General features: G+C 42.6%; 1 protein-coding gene and 1 long non-coding RNA gene across 2 annotated transcripts in view; both read right to left on the bottom strand.

Moving 5' to 3' along the window:
• Positions 1-18564, bottom strand: part of LOC123509948 — a 140426-nt gene extending 121862 nt beyond the window's left edge. Inside the window, exon 1 of the long non-coding RNA XR_006676334.1 lies at positions 18181-18564. This is a non-coding gene — a long non-coding RNA (uncharacterized LOC123509948). The remainder of the gene's footprint in view (positions 1-18180) is intronic.
• LOC123509461 overlaps positions 1-22500 on the bottom strand; it is a 304302-nt gene that overhangs the window by 207966 nt on the left and 73836 nt on the right.

Genomic DNA, 22500 nt, shown 5'->3' with positions numbered 1-22500 from the left:
CAAATGGTAATGCAATATGGACTGTCTGCTACCTGAGAGAGAGAGAGAGAGAGAGAGAGAGAGAGAGAGAGAGAGAGAGAGAGAGAGAGAGAGAGAGAGAGAGAGAGAGAGAGAGAGAGAGAGCAGGCATGTGTGAGTCAACTGTGAGTCAATTAGTCAGTCAGTCAATCAGTCAGTCAGTCAGTCAGTCAGTCACTTAATTCAGCGGATAATTTAGTGAGTGAGTGAGTGAGTGAGTGAGTGAGTGAGTGCGTGAGTGAGGAAGTGTGAGAGGGAGTGTATGAGTGAGTGAGTGAGTGAGTGAATGAGTGAGTGAGTAAGTGATTCAAGTTAATTAGTGGGTCAGTAATTCAGTCAGCCAATCAGTCTACTGGAGTTGATCAGTCTGTTTCACACACACACACACACACACACACACACACACACACACACACACACACACACACACACACACACACGCAATAAAGACATACAACCTGTTTTTATACACACTCACCTGACATAGCAAATAGTATACGCTCTCTCTCTCTCTCTCTCTCTCTCTCTCTCTCTCTCTCTCTCTCTCTCTCTCTCTCTCTCTCTCTCCCCGACATCACCCCTCCTCCGCTTTTCCTCCATTCCCTCTCTATCTTCTCTCTCCTTTCTGCCTCTCCGCCATCGTAAACACATTAGATGCCTGTGTGTGTGTGTGTGTGTGTGTGTGTGTGTGTGTGTGTGTGTGTGTGTGTGTGTGTGTGTGTGTGTGTGTGTGTGTGTGTGTGTGTTTGTGTGTGTGTAGCCCTGTGACTTCCGTATGCACATATACATGAAATACAATAACCCCGAGAGAGAGAGAGAGAGAGAGAGAGAGAGAGAGAGAGAGAGAGAGAGAGAGAGAGAGAGAGAGAGAGAGAGCATTCGGTTGGTTCCCTCTATTTGACTCAAACTAGGGCGGAGGAGCATCAGGGAGCGAAGTTTACCTCATCCACATATTTCTGAAGTGAGCCAGATGGTGGAGGAGGAGGAGGAGGAGGAGGAGGAGAGGACGAGAGGAAGGGAGGGAGGGAAGGAGGAAAGGAAGGGAGGAGAGAGAAAAAAGGAAGATAGGCGGGGAAAGAGTGAAGATGCAGGAAGCAGAAGAGTGGAAAGGTAAGAAGTGGGAGGAGAATAAATGAAAGAGGGGAAAAGGGAGAGGAAAGTAAAGAAAGGTATGAAGGAAGGAAGGAGGGAGGGAGACAAGAAAAGAAGGAAGGAAGAGAGAGAGATAGGAAAGAATTATGAGGCCATGAAGAGGAGGCAAGAATTGGAAGACAAGGAAGAGAGCAAAAGGAAAATGGAAAAACGAGGAGGAGGAGGAGGAGGAGGAGGAGGAGGAGGAGGAGGAGGAGACAATAGTTCGAAATGGGAGTGGTTGGAGGTGGAAAGAAATACGTGTGTGTGTGTGTGTGTGTGTGTGTGTGTGTGTGTGTGTGTGTGTGTGTGTGTGTGTGTGTGTGTGTGTGTGTGTGTGTGTGTGTGTGTGTGTGTGTGTGTGTGTGTGGTATCTTCTGTGTATACATTGGAGGCATCTATACGTACACAGTGGCCGTCATGTATATACAACTCCCACACACACACACACACACACACACACACACACACCCACACACACACACACGCACGCACACACACAGAAACATCCCTGAGCCAGAAAGGAAACTATGATGAAAGAAAATAATCCAAACAATATGAAAAAAAAAAACTTTACGTCTCTGAATTGAAAAAGAAAAAAAAAGAAAAGATGAAAAAAAAAGTAAAATAAAATAAAAATAAAACGTAAAATAAAAACATTTGAAGGAGAGAGAGAGAGAGAGAGAGAGAGAGAGAGAGAGAGAGAGAGAGAGAGAGAGAGAGAGAGAGAGAGAGAAAACATCAATAACGAAGAAAAAAGAAAATAGAAGGAAAAAAAGAAAAATTGGCGCTTAGGAAAGAACAAAAACAAAAAACAAAAACAAGAGAGAAAGAGAGAGAGAGAGAGAGAGAGAGAGAGAGGGAGAGAGTACAAAAAACAAATCACTCCCAATAACAACAATAAGGAAGGGAACGAGAGGGAACTAGCAAAGGGTCAAAATACATGACCTCAAATGACCCTTTTTCCTGCAGGTCACGGGGTCACCTGCTGACAGGGAGAGGGGATACTGAGCTCAATTCCCACCTGCTGACTCTGCAAACTGGGGGACTGAAGGGGAGGGAATGAAGGGGAAGTGATGGGGAAGTGAAGGGGAGTGAAGGGGAATGAAAGGGAAAACGCTTCTGATCTGTGAAATATGTGAGTCATGGTTTTAGGAAAGGGGTGACCGTGAAGTGCATTGTGGGTGTAGAGAGGTGAATGGTGGGGGTGTGAATGGGGGTTTAAAGGAAGGTGAATGGTTGGGGGTATGGAGATAGAGGAAAGGGGAATAGTGGCTGTGTTTGGTTGATGGGTAAATGGGACTGAGAATAGAGAAAGGGGCTAGTGTGGAGTGTGGATGGTTGGTTAGTTGAGGGCTAGATAAGGCTGAATGCTTGGAAATATTGAGGAGAGGTTGAAGGAAAAATGGGGTGGATATCTGAGGGTACAGGTGAGAATAGGTAAAAGGGAAGGGCTAATGGAAGCGTTTAATGAAGGAAAATAAGAGAGGTAACACAAACGCACCCTGGAACACACCCACAAATTTTTTTTTTAGATAGGGGGGTGTGAAAATATAGTAAACTAGCTCTAGGAAAAGTGAATGAGAAGAGAAGGGATGAAAGAAAGTAAGAGAAAAGATAGGGGCTTTCTCTCCCTCTCTTTTCTTTATCTAACTATCTTTTCACCCTTTAAACCACCTCTCCCCCTTCACACACAAACCTACGGGATGAAAGAAAGTAAGAAAGTAAGAAAAAAGATAGAGCCTTTCTCTCTTTCTCGTTTCTTTAGCTAGCTTACTATCTTTTCACCCTTTAAAGCCATCCCCCCTACACACACACAAACAAGCCTCTATTCGCTATTCACCACCAAACAATATCTCAATTTTCCATCATCTTCACTTTTCTTCTATCTTATTTAACCTCTCTTGTTGCCTTCCTTCGATCCACAGCTCTCTCTACACCTCTGATTTGCATATAAGTAGGGCGGGAGGCGGGAGAGGAAGGCTGGGTGATCTTAAGCTTCGTGGCTGTGGTGGTGGTGGAAGATAAGAGGATGGAGGTATTGATGGTAGGAAAATCAAAGGCAACAAGTTAGTGAAGGATAAAGGGGATGAAAGTATCGGCATTTGGCTATAACAGAGAGGAGTAAATGGAGAAAAATTAGAAAGGGAGTGTTTTGGGAAGTAAGAGTAATGGGAAGGTTCTATGGAGGTTTATAGTGAAATCTCTGTCTGTGTTAGTGTGTTGCCCTGGTGTGTGTTTGTGGTGGCGGTGTGATTACACGATTTTATTTGTATTAGGAAGGCTCTATGGAGGTCAGAAGACTAATGGCCACAGTCTTCACTTTTTTAATCTATTCAGCACTGGGACACATTTTTACCTTGTGTTTTGTGTACGATTAGACCATTTTATTTGCATTAGGAAGGCTCTATGGAGGTCGGAAGATCAATGGCCACAGTCTTCACTATTTTAATCCCCCACATGAGTATCTCAAGCTGTATAGAATCACCAAATAGTAACCACAATGAATATGAAAACGTGGCACGGTATTGAAAGGGTTAAAAATAAAAGTAAGATTAAGAAGAAGAATAAGGAGAAATAAGAATAAAGGAAGAAAAGATGGCAAAGTGCTAGTGGAGGGAGCTAAGAAGAGAGAATAAAGAGATAAAGTGATGCCTTTTTACCTGAAGCATTGTGACGCCTCGCTATCTGCCAGGTATAATGTTTTCAGAGAAGCTTGAGGGAGAGAAGTGGAGGGGGAAGCAGTGGAGGAGAAGCAGTGGGGAAGGAAGTGGAGGAAAGGGAGGAAGAGATGAAAACGGGTGGTACATTAAGTGGGTGGAGGAAAGAAGTGGAGGAAAGAAGTAGAGGAAAGGGAGAGGGTAAAAATGGCGTGATAAAAGGCCGAACAGTGACTCCTTCCTTACTAACGCGAAAAAAAAGTGGGTGGAGGAAAGAAGTGGAGGAAAGGGAGGGAGAGGTACAAAGGGCGTGAAAAAGGGCCAAACAGTGACTCCTCCTTCACTAAGACGATGGTGCGATGCCTCGGTGTACTCGTGTGTCACTGCATCTTAAAAGAGTCTCCCTGCCTGCCTCGAAATTCTACTGTTTTGCCTGACTTCTTTACGACTCTCGCGTAAACATCTCCGTTCTAACTTGGCACGGTCCCTCGCAGTATTTTCAAGGGTGTGGTTTTATCTTTAGTCTTTCTGTAATTCTAGATAAGATGACTCTTAAACCCTTTCAGTATTGGGACACATTTTTACCTTGAGTTTTGTGTACGATTAGACCATTTTATTGACATTACCAAGGGTCTATGGAGGTCAGAAGATTAATGGTCACAGTCTTCACTATTTTAACCTCTTCAGTACTGGGACACATTTTTATCTCGAGTTTTGAGTACGATTAGACCATTTTATTGATATTAGCAAGGGTCTATGGAGGTCAGAAGTTTAATAGCCAGAGTCTTCACTATCTTAACCCCCCACATGAGTTTCTGAAGCTGTGCAGTCACCAAACAGTAAGCAGAAGGAATATGGAAACATGGCATGCTACTGAAGGGGTTAATTCCATCTTTTTTAAGTTTGTCTTCCCTCCGGTGGCTTACGAATACTAACACTGTGTAGGAGACGCCACCACCACCACCACCACCACTACCACAGCATGTTCTTCAGTTCTCCTTCATAATGTTAAAGTTGAACCACCTTTTTTGTTTTATTTCACACTCACTCTACGCCATAAAACAACACCACAACATCTGCCGTGCCAACACTCACTCGACTATATGTGTCTACACACACACACACACACACACACACACACACACACACACACACACACACACACACACACACACACACACACACCCGCACGTACGCACGCACACAACTTTCACAAAATCCCCAGAAAAGAAAATGGAGGAAAACAAACTCTGGAGGAAAGAAATAAGAGTAAAAGAAAGAAGAAGAAGAATTGTCTCTCTTGTAGCAATTCTTATCACTTTCCTCCTCCTCTTCTTCTTCCTCCTGCTCTTTCTTTTCCCTCCTCCTCTTCTTCCTCTTCCTCCTCCTCCTCCTCCTTTTCCTTTCTCCTCCTCCTCCTTCTACTCGTCCTCCTATTCTTCCTACTTCTCCTCCTTCTCTTCCTTCTTCTCCCTTCACCTCCTTTTCCTCCTCCTCCTCCTCCTCCTCCTCCTCCTCCTCCTCCTCCTCCTCCTCCTCCTCTTCTTCTTCCTATTCCTCCTCCTTCTTTTCCTTCTTCTCTTCTCTCCTCCTTCTTTCTTTTTCTTTCTACTTATTCAAATTATTGTCTTTTTCCTCTAGAGCATAATGTTTGTAAGTGTAAACAGTTCAGAGTGAAATATAAAAATTGTGTTTTTCTTAATAAAATCATAAATAACTTGCCAAAACAATTTACAAACAAGACTTACGATTGAAAATGTATTCCTCAATTTACGAACAAACACACTGTATTCCTCAGCTCACGAACAAAACTGTATATCTCAATTTACAAACAAAATTGTATTCCTCGGCTTACGAACAAAAAAACTGTATTCTTCAGTTTGCTAACAATAAAACACTGTATTCCCAGATTACGACCAACAAAACACTGTATTCCTCTGCTTACGAACAATTAAACAATGTATTTTCAGCTTACGAAGAAAAAAACTATATTCCTCAACTTACGAACAAAATTTGTATACCTCAGTTTATGAACAAAGCTGTATATGTCAATTTACGAACAAAGCACAGTATTCCTCAGTTTACGAGCAAATAATAGCATTCTTTGACTTAATATACAAACACCACTCCTCTTTTTACGAGCTAAGATCATTTCCGCTTCACGAATTAAATATTACTCGACTTACAAAACAAAGGAGAAACAGTTTCTTGGTTTGGATCTTCAACAATTCTCTTTAATGTCTGCAGTTCTCTCGTTTTTCTTACTTTCTTTCTTTCTTTTTTTTTTTTTGTCATTTCCGTTTTCTTTTTTATTTCTTTTATTTTATCTCTGTTTCTTTGCTTCTATTAACATTTTTTTTTTTTTTGGCTCAGCAAATCAAAATGGAGATGAGGATTTTTATTTATATCATTTTTTCTCATTTTTTTCTTCTCTTCCTCTCTCTCTCTCTCTCTCTCTCTCTCTCTCTCTCTCTCTCTCTCTCTCTCTCTCTCTCTCTAAGCAAGATTATTACATGTTTTATTCATGTGCTCTCTTTTCTTATTACTTTTTTTTCTGTATTGTTTAACCTCTCTCTCTCTCTCTCTCTCTCTCTCTCTCTCTCTCTCTCTCTCTCTCTCTCTCTCTCTCTGCACCGTCTCAATCGTCGCCATCTTATCTAACTCTCGATCGTGAATTTTCTTTTTTCTTTCCTCATTCTCTATTCATTTCTGTCAACTTCGCGCCACATCAATCAGAATAAAGGAATATCGACCCCCATTCGTCTCACCTGCCGAGGAAAGGAGGAGGAGTTGGAGGTGGAGGAGGAGATAAACATAAGGCGGGTAGAAGAAACCAATAAATAATACAATGACAAGATTAATGTAAAAATAAAAATTAAAACTTCGGGTAAAATTAAGGCTCGTATTCTCAAACACTTCTGCGCTTCACCTCCATTATTTCCAAAGGCTTTATTTCTTAAGGTGTTTTTTACGGTTCTAGAGGCAGATTGACATGATTTCCACGCGTTTAACTGGAGAAACACTCTCGAAAATCCCCTTGGAAAATAGGCGCGGTGAGAGAGAAGAACGTTTTTTAAGGTGTTATTACAATTCCAGAGGCAGAGTGGCAAGATTTCCACACCATTAACAGGAAAATTACACTTGAAAACTCCGCTAATCCTTGGAAAATAGTTGTGGTGAGAGAGAAGAGTGTTTTTAAGATGTTTTTACGGTTCTAGTGGTAGACTGACGAGATTTCACGTTTTACTGGAGAAACACACTTGAAAACCCCTCTAGTCATCTCTGTGGCCTTGGAAAATAGTCGTGCTGAGAGAGAGGACCGTTTTAAGGTGTTTTTACGGTTCTAGAGGCAGACTGACAAGATTTTCACACTATTAACAAGAAAAAACGCACTTGAAAACCCCTCTAGTCATCTCTATGGCCTTGGAAAATAGTCGTAGTGAGAGAAAAGAGCGTTTTTAAGATGTTTTACGGTTCTAGAGACAGAGTGACAAGATTTCCACACGTTTTACTGGAGAAACATACTTGCAAATCCCGCTAGTCATCTCTGTGGCCTTGGAAAATAGTCGCGGTGAGAGAGAAGAGCGTTTCTGACAATGGGATTCAGTTACCTTGTCGTGTTCAATTTTTTCTCACTTTTATTACCATTATCTTTTTTTTATTTATACCATGTGGGCTTTTCACGGGAGTTTCTGGGCTAAAGGGAATACTTTTTTGTGGTACCTCCTATCTCAAAGCCCACCCGCTAGGAAACCATTGCCCCGAGTGAGGAAGCCCAACCTACACTCGGACCATGAACAGGATTCGAACCCGCACGCTTGGAGACCCCTCGGACCCCAAAGCACGCATGGTTCCACTGTACCACGGCGGCACAGGAAGGCCGGTCGTTTATCAGATACGTGTGTAGCGTGACGCGTTAGAATTGTGCATCAGGACCAGGTGAGGAAAGTCTACTAGGCTCAAAGTGAACCCGGGCAGGTGAGGTTCCTTTATACACAAACAATTAAGCTAATGGTTCCACAGGTAATGCGAGAAGAAATATTGACCATCACTCTCTCTCTCTCTCTCTCTCTCTCTCTCTCTCTCTCTCTCTCTCTCTCTCTCTCTCTCTCTCTCTCACACACACACACACACACACACACACACACACACACACGCATTCACACACAATATAAATAAGCAAGCATACATCATACACAAGTAAATAAATGAATGAATAGAAATTTTTTTAGCCTGTCTGAAATAATGAATAAAAACAGCCTGAATAATGAAATAGTTTGCATATGTGATGATGATGATGATGATGATGAGAGAGAGAGAGAGAGAGAGAGAGAGAGACGCGAGGGTAAATAAACACACAAAAGGGTAGATTGGTTGGCCACGATCGACAAGAAATGAAGAAAAAATAAGAAGGCACGGATATTTTGGTTTGTCAAGGGGAGGGGTGAGGGGCCAAATCCATCACTCTGTTGCTCCATCAGTAAACACCGCCATCTTTCTCTCCATCTTCCTCCTCCTTCCTTTCTTCATTCCTTCATTCATTCTATTCATCTCTCCTCCTTCCTTCCCTCCTTCCTTCCCATTCATTCATTCATTCCTTTCTTACTTTCTTTCATCTCTCCATCTTCCTGTTTTTCTTTTTCTTTCTTCCTTTTCATTCTATTCCTCTTTTCTCTTCCTTCCTATTTTCCTTCCTTCCTTCTTTCTTCCTTCCTTTCTTACTTACTTTCCTTCTATTAATTTCTCTTCCTTCTTCCTATTTTCCTTCTTCCCTTTTTCATTCCTTCCTTTCCAACTTACTTTTCTCCTTTTTATCTCTCCTCCTCCCTATTTCCTTCCTTCTTTCCTTCCTTCCTTACTTAGTTTCCTCCTATTCACTTCTTCTCCCTATCTTCTTCCTACCTTCGTCCCTTCCCTCCTTCCGTTCCTATCTATTTCTTCCCCTTCTTCCTCTCCTGTTTCCTGCCCTTCTTCATTCCTCTTCCTCCCTTTCTTCCTTCATTTCTTTCCTCCTTCGATCCTTCCATCTCTCTGTTCTCTCCTGTTTCCTCCCCTACTCTCCTTCTGTCCTCTCTCCTCTCTTCTTTTCCTTTCCCACTTCTCTCCATTCCTTTCTCCCCTCCTTATCACCCCTCTCTCTCCTTCCTTCTTTTCCCCTCATAATCTCATTTTTTTCCCTTCTTCCTCCTTCCCTTCATCCTTGCTATAATCCTTCCTTGCCTTACCCTCTCTCCTTTTTTTTGCTCTTCTCTCGCTCTTACTTCCCTCCTTCTACTTTCCTTCATCCTGTTTTCAGCAATCTTCATCAGCCTACTGCGTGCTGACCCTCACCCTTCCTGCTTCCTGCTTGTATGCATGCTTAAATATGAGGATTAGCATGCATATATGTGTGAGATGCAAGGGAGAGAGTAATTAGTGTAATGGAAATGCACAGGCAACAGAGAAATGGTGAAGGAGTGTGTCTTGTGTGGAATACAGTGAGTGATATCAATGGAGGAGGATGGAAGAAGGATAGATATGAAGGAAGGAGAAGAAAGGGAGGAAGATGGGAGGAAAGAGAAAGAGAAGAGGAAGATAAAAGAATTGAAGGAAGGAGAAGAAAGGAGGAAGAGGAATACAGAAGGAGAGGAAAGAGGGAAGAGAAGAGGAAGAAGTAGATAGGAACGGAAGGAGGAAAGGAATAAAGGAAGGAGAAGAGATAAGCAGGAGAAAATTTAAGTAACTAAGGAAGAAAGGAAGGAAGGAAGATTAGGAAGAGGAAAAAAAATAGTAGAAAGAGAAAGTTAGAAAGAAATTGAAGATTGGAATGAGGAGAAAGAAATGATGAAAGGGAATAAATGAGAGAGGACAGAATGATTATAGAAAAGTTTGGGAGGAGAGGAAAACTAGGAGGAAAAGATGACAGTAGCAAGAGATGACTAGAAAAAAAAATTGAAGATTGGAAGGAATAGAAAGAAAAAGAAAATGATGGAAGAGGATAAAAAAAAATGAGAGGACAGAATGATAATAGGAAAGGAAGAAGACTAGGAAGAGGAAAAAGATGATAATAGGAAGAGATGGCTGGAAAGAAATTGAAGAATGGAAGGAGTAGAAACGAAAAAGAAAATAATGGAAAGAGATAAAAAGAAAAAAGAAAAAACAGAATGATTATAGAAAAAAAAATTCACAGCAAGAACCAAGAAAAAAAAAGAAAAAAAACACGAACCAAGATACAAAACAAAAAAAATAAAGATAAACTAATGAACTACAATAAAACTTAGATAAAAAAAAAAGAGAGATAACAAAATAATACAAAAACCAACCCAGATATAAATAAAGCAAGAGATACCAGAAGGAAAAGAGGCAGAGAGCAAGGAAAACAGAGGGGAAACAAGACAGGGAGGCGAGGGGAAAAAGGTGTAGCGTTTAAGCGAGGGGAGGAAGGAATGTGAGGAATACAGGGGAGGGTGCAAAAAACCTTAAGCTATTCATTGTATGCTCCTTTGGTGACCTTGGAAGCTGGTGGCGGTAGTTCGGGCATGCGAGGGAAGAGGGGAAGAGAAAAGGGAAATAAAGAGGGGAGGAGGGGAAGAGAAGCAAGGAGAAAAAGGAAAGGATGGAGAGAAAAGGGAGGTGAAGTAGGAAGGGAAGAGATGAGGGGAAATAGAGAGAATAAGGAAGGAGGAGAAGAAAAGAAAGGGGAAAATGAAGATAAGGGTAGACAGAAAGGGGAAGTGAGATAGAAGAATAGAAGAGGGGAACTAAAAAAGAATAAGAAAGGAGGAGGGGAAGAGAAACAAGGGGAAAAGAATGTGAGGATAGACAAAAATGGGGAAAGAATGAAAGGGAATATGAGGAAATATGAATAATGAGGGTTTGACGTGAAAAAAAAATCAATTACACATCTTTTTTTTTATTTCCAACATCATCATTTATCTCCACATCATTTCCCTATCGAAAACTTCCCACATCAATAACTTCCCACGTCATTTCCCTATTTCCCTATCATTATCTCCCTCACCATCTTCTGTTTCTCCCAAACCTGTTTTATTCAAGACCCTCCCATTTCCCATTAGCTACTCCCTCTTCACCACAAGCCCCGCCCTCATGACCACAAGCTACGCCCACTCGACCACAAGCCACATCAAGTCGACCACAAGCCACGCCCACTCGACCACAAGCCACACACAGTTGACCACAAGGCACGCCCACTCGACCACAAACCACGCCCATCTCCGTGCCTCCCTCACCTCAGCGACTGAAGACTCTGGTTGATTGAGCGTCCAAATGAAAGAAAACGAGGGTGCTTATTAGCGTTGGTGGGGAAAGTAAACTCTCTCTCTCTCTCTCTCTCTCTCTCTCTCTCTCTCTCTCTGTTAAGGGGACGCTGGCAAAAATAATGCACTGATAGGCTACTACTGCTACTGCTTCTGCTACTTCTGCTTCTGCTGGTCATTGAATCCCTAGAACTTGTACGCTGTCTGCTCTCTGTACCCTTGATTGCTGCTACCACCACCACCACCACCACCACCACCACCACTACTACTACTGTTAATCTTATCCTTATCAATATGAACGAAACGAAATGGAACTAAATTAACTTAACACTATTGCCACCACCACCACCACCACTACCAGCATCATCACCACTCCTGCAACCACCACCATCACCATCATCACCAAAGCAAACTCAACTAAGCTGAACTCAACTAACCTAACATCACATTCTCACCACCACCACCACCACCACCACCACCATCACCAGCAAAGTAAACCCATCTAATGTAAACTGAACTAACCCCCTACACATTCTCACCACCATCACCAACACCATCACCACCACCACCACCAGCAAAGGAAACTGAACTAACCTAACACCACATCCACACCACCACCACCACCACCACCCAAGGGGCTGATAAAACCCTCACCGCTGGGAGTGCCTGGTAAACTCGGGCACTACCTGGCACCCTCACGTCTGGCACTAAGGTTCAATGAGTCACGTTCTCTACCAGTGCCTATTTTTCACCTTCCACCTTCACACCGACGTTCATCACACCGCGGCCCTGCTGGTGGTGATGGTGATGGTGTTGGTGGTGGTGCAGCAGTTACTGTGGTGCTTCTGATGTTGATGGTGCGAGAGTTACAGTTTGTGTGGTGATGAGACTGGTGATGAAGGTGGTGTCAACATTGGTGGCGGAGGTGGTGGGTGTTAAGTAGAGGTGTTGAGGGTGCTGGTGTGGTGGTGGTGGACGTGGTGGAGGTACAGTAGGTGGGGTATCACATGGGAGTTTGTGGTGGTGTTAGTTGATGTGGTTATGGTGGTGGTGGTGGTGGTGGTGGTGGGACGAGAGGGAGAAGGTGATGAGAAGAGAGGAAATAGAGAGAATAAAGAAGGAGAGGAAGAGAAGCAAAGGGGAAGAAGGTAAGGGGGGACGAAAAGGGGACGTGGATCAAGAGGGGGAAGAGAAGAGGGGAAATAGATAATGAAGTTAGCGGAGGTGTTAGTTGGTGGTGATGGTGGTGGTGGTGGTGGCAGTCAGCCTGGCGCCTGACACATGTGACAGCAAGTCTCATGTGTCAGGAGGATCAGGCTCCGTGCCGACACTCATTAAAATACCGACAAACACTTTATTATTATTATTATTATTATTATTATTATTATTATTATTATTATTACATCCATTATTCAAAAAGAATCAGCTTTTATGATATAGATGAAGGATTTTATGGTGGTGGTAGTAGTAGTAGTAGTAGTAGTAGTAGTAGTAGTAGTAGTAACAGTAGTAGCAAAAGTAGTAGTATCACTATAACCATGATAAAAATAGAAAAAACTAAAAAATCACAAAACAAGCAAGATTAAGAGCGAAAGGAGAGAAGAAACAATGGACGAAAATAGAAACGAAACGGAAAAAAAAGAGGATGAAAGCCAGAGAAAAAAGAAGGATACAGAAAAAAATGTGAGGGAAGCGAAAGAGAAAAGAAGAGTCGAAATAAAAAAGAAATAATGAAAGCAGGGAAGAAAAAGCACACACACTCACACAACTCTTAAACAATAACTTCCACTTCGCTTTTGCTCAAGAGGGGAATCATTATCTCCAGAGCACTCCTCCTCCTCCTCCTCCTCCTCCTCCTCCTCCTCGCCATCGTCATCGTCCTTCTTCTTCACCTCCTCCTCCTCATTCTCCGTACAAGTTTTATTTTCATTTAATAAAAACCTAAGTGGGGACATTTATATTTGAGAGTCACGTGTACTTTTTCAGTCAGTCAGTCACTCACGCACTCACTCACTCACTCACTCACTCATCTTCTAGTTTATTACCTGTTCGTTCACTCCTTGTCTCCTTTACTCACTCACTCACTCATTAATTCACTCACCCTCTCTAAACTACACACTCCTAACTCGCTCATTCCTTCTAAAGCTCCATCAGTCAACTCACCTCTCACTCATTTCCTGTCCATCATTCCACTTGTTCCGTCGCTCACTCCACCTCGTCTCCACTCATTCCTTCTCCCAATTTACCTTAACTCGCTCGTTCCTGCCTTCGTTCCCCCTTCGATTCACTGATTTTCCACTCGTTTCCTCTCCAGTTTATAGTTTACCTCCTTCACCCATTCAGTAGCATGACGTGTTTCCATATTCATTCTGCTTACTGTTTGGTGACTTTATACAGACTCAGAAACTTATGTCGGGGATTAAAATGGTGAAGACTCTGGCCATTAATCTTCTGGCTTCCATCGACGTTTTGTAATGTAGTAAAATTGTCTAATTCCACCCAAAACTCAAGGTAGAAAATGTCTCCCAGTACTGAAGGGGTTAATTCGATCACTATACCTGTGACAGTCGCCGCATGTTTACCTGAGGACCACAAACACTCCCATGCACTTCTTCTTTCTGTCACCTCCACACATACCTGTCACTTTATTCCTCCTTGCATCAATGGCATCTCCCCTGACCTTCTATGCACTCCCTCGCACCTACCACATACCTGTCATTAGTTTTCTGTAGCACATTCGTACCACACAGCACATGATATTCACTCAAACACACCAACTTAATATTACACTCAAATACATTTTATACTACTTAAATATATCTAAAACCACTTAAAATTCATCTAATACTACTCAAATATGCTTTATACTATACAATTGCACTTTAATACTGGGACATATTTCTTATCTTGAGATTTGCGTACGATTAGACCATTTTATTGATATTAGGAAGGATCTATGGAGATCAGAAGATTAATGGCCACAGTCTTCACTATTTTGACTCCTTCAGTACTGGGACACATTTCTACCTCGAGATTTGTGCACGATTAGACCATTTTATTGACATTAGGAAGGGTCTATGGAGGTCAGAGGATTCATGGCCACAGTCTTCACTATTTCAACCGCCCACATGAGTTTCTGAAGCTGTATAAAGTCACCAAACAGTCACCAGAATGAATATGGAAACGCGTCATGCTACTGAAGGGGTTAATGCTACACCCAATACTACTATACAATGGTTTTCCTTCTCCCAGTAACATTCAATACTTTTCTCCTACAGGCACCTCCCACGTTTTTCCTTCGCGTCACTTACCTCTCCCACTCTCTCTCTCCCCCTCTCTGTCTCCCTCATCTCTCTCCCAGTTCCCAGTAATCCACATTCCACCCACCCACTTCTCGCCACCGATCACTATTACCACGCCACTCCATTTCCTTCTTCTAATGGGCATCTCGACACCATTTCTCCATTTCTCTCATTTCTTCATTCCCTTCTCACTCCCTCATACTCACTCACTCATCACATACTCCTTTTTTCTTCCTTCTTGATGTTTTTTTTCTAGTGTTCTTCTTGAGGTTTTCCTGATCTCTCTCTCTCTCTCTCTCTCTCTCTCTCTCTCTCTCTCTCTCTCTCTCTCTCTCTCTCTCTCTCTCTCTCTCTCTCTCATTTTTCATCTCCAATTCTCGGTTGTCCCTTTAGCCATCCCGCTTGTCTCACTGTTTTCCCTCCCCATTATCCTCCTCCTCCTCCTCCTCCTCCTCCTTCTCCTCCTCCTCACTCACTCACTGTCTTCCTCCCTCCCTCTTTCCCATTCCTCTTCACTCCTATTTGTTCTGCTTCGTTTTCCTTTCACATCCATTCCGTCTCATTGTCTCTTTCCTCCAGTTTTTATTGCAGGTATCAATCTCTCTCTCTCTCTCTCTCTCTCTCTCTCTCTCTCTCTCTCTCTCTCTCTCTCTCTTGTAAGTAGTCATTCATGCGTCACTGTTTTAATTTTTTTTGCTTGGAATTCGAATACGATTTTTGGGTATCAAATTATCAGCTGTTCTGGACTTCACTGGCTTAGCTCCTTTTTGACACGATCATTAAAACTCTCTCTCTCTCTCTCTCTCTCTCTCTCTCTCTCTCTCTCTCTCTCACGGTAATTGGTAAGGTGACACCTGAGATCGCACGAAAGGATTGTAAGCTTACAGGTAGGTAGTATAGCATGTTGTTGTCTCTATATTAGCTTCGTCACCTTAATTCTCTCTCTCTCTCTCTCTCTCTCTCTCTCTCTCTCTCTCTCTCTCTCTCTCTCTCTCTCTCTCTCTCTCTGTGTTTCTTTCGTCTATTACTTTTTTTTTCTTTATTTCTTTTGCCACTCGTAACTTTTCATCATCGTCTTCTTCTTCTTCTTCTTCTTCTTCTTCTCTTTTTCCTTGTCTACTTTCATTTCTTGCCTCCTTACCACTGAATTTATCTCCCTTCCCTTCTTACCAAGCTCCTCCTCCTCTTCCTCCTCCTCCTCCTCTTCCTCCTCTTCCTCTTCCACCACCTCCTTCTTCTTTTTCTTCTTCCTCCTTCTCCTCTTCCTTCTCCTCTGTCCATTATTTTTTTTTCCTATCCATTCTTTCTCCTCTCCTCCCATCCTTCCTCACAAACTGCCTCATTAGTCATTACACTCTCTCTCTCTCTCTCTCTCTCTCTCTCTCTCTCTCTCTCTCTCTCTCTCTCTCTCTCTCTGATACGAGTAGAGAGGGGAAGAATGGAATAAGGAAAGGGGAAAGGGAAGGATTAAGAGAAGTGGTTGATAGGTGTAAGAAATGTTCCCCTCTCTCTTTCCCCTCTCCCTTTCCTCTTTCCCCTCTCCCTTTAATTAGACGGTATAGCCACACCCCTTTCCTTTAAGTAGTACAGGTGGAGAGAATTTCCCCTCTCTGTCCCTTTAATTAGACGGTATAGCCAGCCCCTTTTCTTTAAGCAGTACAGGTGTAAGGAATTTCCCCTCTCCCTTTAATTAGACAGTATAGCCACGACCCCCTTCCCTTTAAGTATAGTCACCTTAAGTTGTCATTTGGGTTAGTTTGGATCTCATTGGCTCCCTGGAATGGCTCAGTGAGATGGTCAAGCATTAGATGTGTCGCCTCCTTCTGTTTGTTCTGTCTAGTTTTGTGTTTTTTGATCCTTGTTTTTCTTTTACCGAGTGTTTTTTTCCATCTTTTTCTTCTTCTTTCTATTCTTTTCTTTTACCTCCATTGTATTCGTCTTCTATTTTGAGTCTTTTTCTTTTTTTTAATCCTTGTTTTCCTTTTACCTACTTTTTTTTCGTCTTTTCTTCTTCTTCTTCCTCTTTTTTTCTCTTTTCTTCTTGTCCACTTGTCACATTTTTCTCCCTTTCCCTCCCTTGTATTTGTCTTGCATTTTGAGCTTTTGTATTTTTTTTTTTCATTTCATTTTCCTTTTTCCTATTCATTTCTTCAATACATCATTTTCTCTTTTATTTTGTATTTTCTCGTTTTCTTTTTCATTTTTCCTGTATCTGAGTTTTTTGTATTTTTTCGATTTTTTTTTTTTCTATTGCTCGTTTTTAATACATGATTTTCTCTTGTATTTTGCATTTTTTCGTTTTTTTTTTCTTGTATTTGAGTTTTGTATTTTTTATATCATTTCATTTTTCTCTCTTATTTTGTTTTCTTTCTATACATAATGTTCACTTTATTCTACCTCATTTCTTATTTTTCTTTCCATTTTCATCTTCTATTTCATCAATTTATTCTTTATCATCGTATTTTCATTCTGATTTGTACATAAATTCTTTAAAAATAAAAAAAACACTAAATAAATCATGTGTGTGTGTGTGTGTGTGTGTGTGTGTGTGTGTGTGTGTGTGTGTTATCTCTGATTGGCCCGTTAGTGTAGTGTGTGATTGGTCAAGATGGGAAAGTGTCCATTAAGATGATTGGCCGCTCCACACACCTGCACACACACACACACACACACACACACACACACACCTTGATTACCACAACACCCTCACTGCACAATACATTACACGCACACACACACACACACACACACACACACCATCCCTGACGCAACACCAAAGCCTGGGAACATGTGTGTGTGTGTGTGTGTGTGTGTGTGTGTGTGTGTGTGTGTGTGTGTGAATTATGTGCACTTCAAAGTTATTCGTCTGTTTGTTCGCCTCTAATGTTTATAAATTATGAAGGATGTAAGTAATAACTCAACATAAAAGGTTGAACTCACACAAAACACACACACACACACACACACACACACACACACACACACTTGTAATAATAATAATAATAATAATAATAATAATAATAATAATAATAATAACTACCACCACCACTAACAACAACAACAAAGCCAAACACCACAAAAGCACTAATTTCTGCACCACCTCTCAACACCACCAGCATCACCAGCACCACCATCACCACCACATTAATGACTACAGTTGGAAAGCAAAAGTAATTCCCTCTACGCCACCACCACCATCACCACCACCATCACCATCATCATCCCCACCACTGTCACCACTTTCCTGCTACTGGTGTTGGTAGTGGTGGTGTTGCGAGGTGTTGGTGGTGATTGCAGTAATTTCAGTGGTGATAGTGGTGGTGTTGTTTCAGTGGTAGTAATGGTGTTTGGAGATGAGAGTTATGATCGGTGGTAGTAGTAGTAGTAGTAGTAGTAGTAGTAGTAGTAGTAGTAGTAGTAGTAGTAGTATTTGCTTTAATAGTGTTTTTCTTAGTTAAGTGACGATAATAACGGTACCTGAGAGAGAGAGAGAGAGAGAGAGAGAGAGAGAGAGAGAGAGAGAGACGCAAACTTTTTTATTCCTATCGACATTAGAATTAGCACTGGAGGATATGAAGGGATTCAAAAACAATAATGAATAAAACACACACACACACACACACACACACACACACACAAAGCAATCCGGGATAAATTTTTGCAACGCGGCATCACACACACACACACACACACACACACACACACACACACCGCCTAGAAATTGAAAGAGACAGTGGATGAAAGGCAAGGACAGGATAGCAAAGGCAGGGACAAGGACCAGGACACCCTTAGGACACCTTTTCGATCCCTTACCTCAAGTGTGGAATCCTGTGTCCTCCCTCCACACCGCGCCGGGAAAGGAACCTAAGATGCGAGGACGGAATAGCCGGGATTGTAAAAAAAAGCTTCAAGGAGAAAGAGAGAGAGAGACAGAAAGCCACTACCAGCGCGGCCGACACCCCCACACCTCACCCCTCAAATCGCGACTGGTTAGTTTCCCCTCTCCCGCCCCCTCATTCCCTCTCAGCCTCCGTCGAGGGGAAAACATGGGGCCAAAAATAGAGAGAGTACTTCCCCGTTTGACCGCTGGCTGCCTCGCTCACGCCGGCTGCCCATCATACGCCGCAGAAGGAACAAATGTTACTGAGGATTTGGAGAGCTATGAGGTGTTGGAGGAGGAAAAGCTTAGAGTGAAGGAGACGAAGACACTGGTGGTGGTAGGAGGCTGGGGGAAAAATTTGTCGTGCGTCTGGCAGGAGTGTGTGCGTGTGTGTCTCCCCCATTCCCTCCCCGCCACGGCAACGGGTAGAGATGCCAAGTAGCTTTTCAATGCGTGAGTCAGACACTGCTAGTACAATTCGGAAGGCTTTTGATCTCTCTCTCTCTCTCTCTCTCTCTCTCTCTCTCTCTCTCTCTCGGTTTCGGTACTTTGAGAATAATAAGAAAAAAACAACTTCACCGCAATTTCTCTCTCTCTCTCTCTCTCTCTCTCTCTCTCTCTCTCTCTCTCTCTCTCTCTCTCTCTCTCTCTCTTTTATTCTCTTTTTGTGTCTCTCGTCTTCACTTCCAACACGTGCACAACTAAATATATCTGATCTCTCACTCTTAGCCATACCACTCTCTCTCTCTCTCTCTCTCTCTCTCTCTCTCTCTCTCTCTCTCTCTCTCTCTCAGAGCTTAATCTCCCTCCCTCTTCATCTCTCCCACCATTGCTCCCTCTCTCCCAATCCCTCCCCTCCCAGCTGCCGGTCTCCATACACACACAAGCAATGAAAAGGAAGACACATACATCATCTCTCTCTCTCTCTCTCTCTCTCTCTCTCTCTCTCTCTCTCTCTCTCTCTCGTTCAAAAGTTGTAGTGTTTTGCCAATAAGCTTCCAAATTCGATCAAGTAATCCCATTGTTTGTAGCTCTCTCTCTCTCTCTCTCTCTCTCTCTCTCTCTCTCTCTCTCTCTCTCTCTCTCTGACAAGCTGGGTGTCGAATCGTATCAACATCATGGTACTAAATTTACTGAAGGTAAAGAGGAGGAGGAGGAGGAGGAGGAGGAGGAGGAGGAGGAGGAGGAGGAGGAGGAGGAAGAGAAGTAGCAGGAGGAAGAGGAGGAGGAGGAGGAGTAGCAGGAGGAGGAATGCAGGAAGTAAAGGTCGATGATAAAAGGATGAAAAGAAATGGAAAATTATGAAAAAAGACAAAGAAAGGAAGGAAGGAAAGGAGATGAAGAAAGGAAGGAGAATGAAGAAGGAAGGAAAGAAAGATGAAGAGAGGAAGAAGGAGGGAAGGAAAGAAGATGAAGAAGTGGAAGTGGAAAATTATGAAAAACTGAAAAAATATGAAAAAGAGAGGACGGAAGGGAGGAGGATGAAGAAGGAAGAAAGGAAGGAAGGAAGATGGAGAAAGGAAGGAGGAAATAAGATGGGAGAGTCACCTTCACACTCCCACTTCATTTCCTTTCTGGCTATAGACCCCAACACCTCCCTTCCCACCAACTACAACTCTTCTAGTTTCACCCGCGTTTTCTATCTTCCTCAACTCGACTCATCTCAAGGAAGGAGGAAGGAAGATAAAGAAGCACTCCACCACATCGTAACTTTGTCTCTCAGCGCGTTTGTTACCTGTGCATTGCTCTCTTGCCATGTGATCTTGTCTTTCCCGTCGTACTGTTTGGCGGAGGTCCGTGTGTCAGGTGTGAAGTGTGGCTGTGTGTTCACTTTACCTGTGTGTTTATGTTCTGGTGTCATCCACACTTCTTGTTGTTGTTGTTGTTGTTGTTGTTAGTGGTGGTGGTGGTGGTGTGGTGGTGTTGTTTTTTCTTCATTTGTTGTTTTGATGTTGTTGGTGGTGGTAATCTTTTTTCTTTATGTTCTATTTTCTTTTTTCCTTCTTACTGTCTGCGTGTCTGTCTGTCTGTCTGCTCTCTCTCTCTCTCTCTCTCTCTCTCTCTCTCTCTCTCTCTCTCTGGTACACACATCACCCGCTTCACGCCCACACATAAAGATTACATTGCAGATTCACCCACACGGTAAAGAAATGAGTAATATAAATAGTGACACACACACACACACACACACACACACACACACACACACACACACACACACACACACACACACACACACACACACACACACACACACACTAATCTCCCAGAAGCAAGGACCCCACAACTTAAGGTAAGAATTTGACCACCTGTACTAATTAAGAGCTCACACACCTGACTGCATTAGTACATAGACTCTAATTAACTCAGGTACACTTACATACCTTCGCATTCCACCACCTGAGAGATGTACAGGGAGACGGAGAGGGGGAGGGGGAGGGAGTGCTGAAGTGCTGTGTGTGTGTGTGTGTGTGTGTGTGTGGTGTTGTCTCTGGTGGTCGTGCGTGGAATGTTCAATTAACTGAGCTGAGGTTGGTGGTGTGGTGGTTTGGTGATGTGGTGGTGATGTGGTGGTGTAGGGAAGGAGGACGGCTAGCAATAGTGGTGATGGTGGTGGGTATATAGTAAGAGAGTAGCTGATCTGGTGGTGGTGGTGGTGGTAAAAGAGATGGTGGCGGTGGTGGTAGTAGTAGTGGTGGTGGTGATGCCTGTCATGTACCGTCAAGCTGTCCAATCCAGCAGGGAATCTCTTTTCGGCACTTATTTCACTGCACCTCGAGTAATAACATGGTGGAACGCGCTACGGAAAAAAATTGATATAAAAAAAATAAATAAATAACTACTAGGATATTTTCGTGCACTCGTAACAGCACACAGCGAAAACCTACACGAGATTGGACAGCATTTAATCAAGTATACATGTTTCCCTTCCATTTTTAACACCGTGACGTGATAACAGAGGGGAAACACAGTGCAGGATTGGTGTAGCGCTAAAGGGGGAACACGCTGCGAGGATTCGTGTAGCGCTAAGCCTTCACAGCAGCGCGTTATAAGGAATTCAATGCTACTACACCACTTCTCTCACACTCTAGTCTTCCTATCCTTTATACTTCTATTGTTAAACTCTCTCTCTCTCTCTCTCTCTCTCTCTCTCTCTCTCTCTCTCTCTCTCTCGTCTTATTTACCTCCCGCTTGTCTAATCTTTCTTGACAGCCACCCTACACACACACACACACACACACACACACACACACACACACACACACACACACACACACACACACACACACACACACACACACACACACACACACACACACAGAGAGAGAGAGAGAGAGAGAGAGAAGGGGAGCAGCAAGGCGTCGTGATATATAACTCAGTAATCTGTCTCTGCATGAGTGGAGTTTAATTAGTTCCCAGCCTCACCTGGTGGCCAAGACGCGAAATACACGACCACCTCACCTGGGAAGACACACTGCCTCCTACACGACACGTCTCCATTGGTGATACACATGTTAAACCCCTTCCTTAATGAGACGCATTTTTACCTTATTTTTAGGTATGATTAGACAATTTTATTTGCATTAGGAAGGGTCTATGGAGGTCAGAAGATTAATAGCCAGAGTCCTAACCTTTCTAATCCCAACATGTGTTTCTGAAGCTGTTTAAAATTGTGAAAACTCGTGTATTTCATAATGTTTTTTTTTTATATGCAAAGAAAAGAACCAGCCAAGAGCAAAAAAAAAGGAAAGATTAAAAAAAAAGACCCACTTGAGTGTTGGCTCTCTACGAATGGAAAAACGTCAGCCAAAATTAGGGAGCAAATGCCTCAATACTTCCCTCTTAAAAGAAAACAAGTGGTAGGAAGTCGGAAATACAGATGCAGGGAGGGAGTTCCAGAGATTTTGTTCACCTCATTAGTGTATTTCATCGTGTCTTGAAGGGAGGAAGGAAAAAGTGTTCTCGGAAAGGAGCATAGCGAGAAGAAAGAAGAAAATGATGGAAGAAGGGCGAAATATTAGGTGACCCCATTTTGATGAACACGTGTCTTGGTACTGAAGAGATTAAAGTAAGTGTGGATAATTCAAAGAGATAGAAAGGAGTGGAGAAATAAATGAGAAAGGAAAGAAAATGAAGGAAAAGGGAAATAAAGGGTGATCATTCAAAGAGGATAGAAAGGAATAGGGAAAATAAATGAGAAAGGAAAGAAAAAGAAGGAAAAAGGAAATAAAGGGTGATAAAAAATGAGTGTT

The sequence above is a fragment of the Portunus trituberculatus genome, chromosome 27 (assembly GCF_017591435.1).
Source record: "Portunus trituberculatus isolate SZX2019 chromosome 27, ASM1759143v1, whole genome shotgun sequence".
In the NCBI taxonomy this organism is placed as follows: Eukaryota; Metazoa; Arthropoda; class Malacostraca; order Decapoda; family Portunidae; genus Portunus; species Portunus trituberculatus.
This window is presented reverse-complemented; position numbering and strand designations above follow the sequence as displayed.